Below are 5,064 nucleotides of genomic sequence, written 5' to 3' on the forward strand. Positions count from 1 at the left end.
TCCATCACGAACGAATAGCATTTGTTGACCAACGTCTCTGAAACGAAGCCCCTTCTCTTTCGCCGACTTTATCGAGTATAGATTGCGCTTCAACTGTGGGACATAAAGAACATCAGAGATTGTTGAGATAAAAAACTTGCCTTCAATGATGGTATTAACATCTATAGATCCCTGGCCAATGGCGTCGATTCTCGCTCCATTCCCTAATGTAATGGGAATCGGTTCGGTGAATTTTTCGAACTTGGTAAACCAGGAAAACTTAAACGACATATGGCAGGTCGCACCCGTGTCGACAATGAACCTTTCAGCTGGGTCAATGATCGAAGTAGTTTCGCCAATGAGCAATTCTGCGGATCCAAGTTGTTCCCCAGATTTGGGTGGCATTTTTTTATCTTCCCTTTTCAATTTGCAGTCACGTTTGTAGTGACCCCATTTACCACAATGGAAACACCTGACACCTCTCCTTTTCTGTTTGGCAGGAACAGATTTGGTCTCATCGTTGAGATTCTTTCCTTGGGCCGACGTCTTAGTATTTGCTATTTTCTGAGACCTTACATAAAAGGCTTCTCCACCAGCAGCCGACGGATCAGTACGTTGGGCTTGCCTCAGGCTGTGTCGTTTTTCAGCAGCGACCAAGGTAGCTGTGAGACTTTCGATAGTACGATCCGATGCAGCCTTCGTAAACCAAAGCTCCGTAATTGTCTCGAACTGCTCCGGTAACCCGTGAAGAATCTTAACTTGGACGCTTGAATCATCCGGTTTTATCTTGAACTCCTCCATTTTGTCCACCAGTTCACTGACGCGAGTGATATATTTCACCATGGATTCATCAGATCCTTTCAACATGGGTTTCGACCATTCGAATTGAAGATTTAAGGCTTCTTGCTCTGTCTTCGGTTCGTAAGTATTTTGCAGTGCCAACCACATGTCGCGGGCACTTGCATGGCGTCGAATTATCGGGAAGTCGCTCGAGTCCACCATTTTGGTAATGACCACTTTAGCCGCTCTATTGCCTTTTTCCCAAGCTGCTGCTCTCTTGGTAAAGTCGGCCTGGTCCGTCGTGCTTGCGCTAGGCAACAGTGGAGTCGGAAAAAGAATCTCCCCTGATACCACCTCATATGCTCCTGGTCGGTCCATCAATAAGATCTCAACGCCAAATTTCCAATTAGCCCAATTGGAAGACCCGTGCAGCTTCTGGAAACCGGAAATGTCTTGCTCCGCCATCTCGATCACGAAGAAACGTAAAGACTGACAACTTGACAGACTTTCCAAAGGAATACTGCGACGGTAGATTGACTTGAAGAGAACAGTGAGCTATACTTGCATGGAACCTGAACCACGCTCTATGCTACCATGTTAAAAATAAAACTAATCAAACAACTGCCTTGATTAAAGTAATGCAAAGGAATGTTTATTCACAAAAACCTGAATGAGTATTTATACAACGAAGTTAAAAAGGTATAATATAAAAAACAATGTAAACAATACGACCTATACAAAAATAGATGTTCAGGGAAATATGTAAATATATTTCTTTCTTTTTATTTCCTTCAACAGGCTTCACTAATTTCCGGCTTTCCGCGCCGTTTTTCTAATTTTAAATGATTTTTGTAATACATGTATGATGGCAAATAATCAAAATACTAGTCCAAATCCACTGGTTTGAAAAGAAACTTTAGTTTAGCTCATGAAAATATTCTTAACCACAAACCTACTTCAACACCCAGGGTGCCTCCTACAATTCCTAAAAGGTACGTCTCTAAAATATTCATATAAAGACAGGACATAAGCCGAATTCTCTTAAACCAAAGAATAACAAAGGTTGTTAGTCCTGCTGAACTAGATCTATAGTCTGTATGAAAAAATTTGCCAGTTTTGGGCCGATTTAATAGAACGCTCTATTGTCACCACCCTGAAATTGGTTAAAAACCATTTAAATGGATAGAGAACGTCCGAAAATGGTTATCCAAAAAATTTCATGTTAATATTTCCAGTATTTGGTTTATTATTAGCAACCAAATTTCGTATTCTATCCCCACCGATTCGAGAATCTCAGAACCGCTTGGTTGAATCTACCTGCAGCGCCATCTCGTGAACGAAATCTTATTTTCTAGGTTATATCGTTTTTCGGTCGGAACTGTCGTCTGCTACGACATCCTCCTTGGCTTTTTAACCGAGTTATATTCGTAGATTGTAGTTTATCGTGTTTTTAAAATGCCTTACACGCCGCACTTTCTCAAATTTTTGCCTAGCTTCATTCTTTTAGTGCTGCACGTAGGTTCAACCGCGATTTCTGAAATTTTTGGAGCCGTTTGATGTAGGTTGCGGAAAAAGTAGCGTAACTTTTCAATTACTTTTCCAATAACTATAAAATTTCAGGGTCATAATCATTAAAGTGTTGTTTGCACGAAAAATCGATAGCAATAAAAACGAATGAATGCGGGCTTGTTTTGAAACTCTGGACGTTCTCTTTCCAAAAATGTCATTTTTCAACTAATTTCCAAGCCTAAGTGTACTAATTTTGAGTCCGAAACTGACCTTTTTCGCTCCCCAAAATCATGAAATTTTCGGCGAATTTCTCTCCTCCGTAGCACGAGCAATTTGGGGCAAATCGAAGCTGTAGTTTTATTCCTAAAATAGAAGGAACTGAAGTGGAGCGATTCTGTTTACTTGTAGAAGTTTTCAAACCAGAGATTTTTAATCGTAATATTAGGCTTATTATCGAAATAAAAAATAAAAGCATAGAAATTATCTTTTCAAATCACGCGGCGTGGCGCGAGGAGCCTTCGGTTTCATATCGTTTTTCTACTACGCAGGCCTATTTCAATAGCTCTTTCTATATAATAATATATACGCATACATGTATAAAAAGTGTTATTTTTTGGAGCGCGCGCTTCCTAATATTTCCGTGTAGAGGGTCTCATGCGAAAACGCACGAGCTCAACAAAAACAAAATTATGCGCGCGCTCCCTAACTTTAACGGCACAATTAATCAAATTGCTCGACTCTACGCACGGAGGGAGCACGAGCACCGTATACAAATTCTGTTAGTAGAATCCCATGGTTCAATAGGGTTTTTTTTTGTTTTCGTCCACAGAATTAGTAGCATCTAGGAGCAACAAACACAACACCCCACACAAGGAGAACGCAACCCGTCAAAAGTCGTGTATTTTCTTGTGTACATTTTTCATTGGCTAGACGCTTTAGGCATGCTGCCGTCGGAAGGGGAAAATTCGGAAATTGTCTTCCCCCCACCCGTAAAACGTTCAGTGTAAAGGCTCGTGACGCTCGTCTAATGAAAATCGTACACAACCCTTCGTTAGCGTGTTTAAAGGCTAGCTGCGTTCTCCTTGTGTTTGTTGCTCCTAGGTAGCATCATAGTGGCATCAAGAATTTGTATGCAAGCCTAAACTTTATGTCGGGTAAAGTGACCAAAGAGATAACTCGTTGTCAATGACCACGGCAAAATTCAAAAAACATTTCCCGTTATTTTAATTATTTTTAAAGCAAAGAAACTGTATATTCGGGTATTTTAAACGTAATTTCTTCCTTTAAAAGTAATATTAAGGCGGTAACGAATAATTTGCAACTTACTCTTTAATATATTTTCTATCATTCTGTAAAAAACCTCGTAAAGTTTGGTTTTGGTGAAAATTCCCCTTTAATAACAAAATTAAAGACTAATCGTTCCCACCGAAATTTATTAGTTTTTAGAAAGGCGGGGTTGGAAACTATGACGTCATCCTCTTCAATGATGCCACTGAACATCTCTAGAAAATCAGGCAAGGACGCTAATAGAAAAGGAACCAAATGAAATTGAGATCACAATTTTGTGCCCATTAGTTTTAAAAAATAAAAACCATTTACAGAAATGGGAAATTTTAGCCCCCTTAATACGGAACTGTCAAAGTGGGTTTTATTTTTTGTTAACTAGGCTACCCTAAAATAATAATCCATAGTCAAATCGCTTTTTACAGAGCGGAATTATATTTCTGGACAATATCGCCGGCACTATAAATTGTAGAAAACAGTTATTATTGTGAATTAGCCTGAAGAGGAACTACGGTTCAAAGGTTGTAAAAAAAAGTTAATTAAACAATTTTAGTCGTGACGTATCGTGTCTCCTGCCTAGAATTTTATATACAGGATGTTTGAAATTGATAGATACAAGCATTTTAAATTTTCATTAAAATCGACGTATTTTTCATGGTTTTGGAAAAAAAAAATATTTTTCACTTGTAGCAGAAGCGGATCACATGGGAAGTTATTTTCTTTTACCATTCTGGTTAAGCGGTGTAAATTTCCCGCCAAAAAAAATTATGTTTTTGCTCAAAGGCCAAGATCTCGAGTAGAGGAATTCAAACAGGGGGGATTGTGAGAACGCCCAAAATATTTCAGGTATTAATGAGTAAGAGGAACACCTGACTTCATGTTCCGGTGACCTTTTGACACCTAAGAGGAACTTGTATTCTGCTAGAGTCTAGGTCAAATAATGGGTCAACTAATTAATAGCACAGGTACCAGTATGGAAATATTACACTCGATACAAAGAAACACGGTAGGCACCCAATGCAATCCAAATGCATGCGAAAATGCTAAGAGATAGAGCATCTCAAACTGTTAAAGTTAAGAATAATCGGAGTAAGCAAGCAAGCAGCACTCATGTGTGTTAACTGCTAAAATTACATTGTATTTTAGCCACCTATTTGAATACAATTAAAATTTACAGATTCCATCTCACAAACCTTGACTCTGACAAGGAGACACCCCGAGGTGTAACGCACCAATTTTGTTCAAACTCGGGGGTTTTGTAGACCTTCATTTAACTTGAAAACCCCTAAATGGAATTGTCTCCATAGGCAACCGTTTTGCCATGGCAACCGAACATATTTTTGACAACACATAATGGAAATTTTCCCAGTGAAAATAACATGGTAATCTGACCAACAGAAGGCTTTTTTGTTTACATTAATAAAAGTAGAAAAATGTAATCATAGACCGCCACCAAAATCTGCCTAGGGCTCCACCTTCAGTAAATCCGGTACTGAGTTTAGTCAATAATAT

Source organism: Leiobunum rupestre, chromosome 8 (genome assembly GCF_980474605.1).
Source record: "Leiobunum rupestre chromosome 8, qqLeiRupe1.1.hap1, whole genome shotgun sequence".
Lineage (NCBI taxonomy): Eukaryota > Metazoa > Arthropoda > Arachnida > Opiliones > Sclerosomatidae > Leiobunum > Leiobunum rupestre.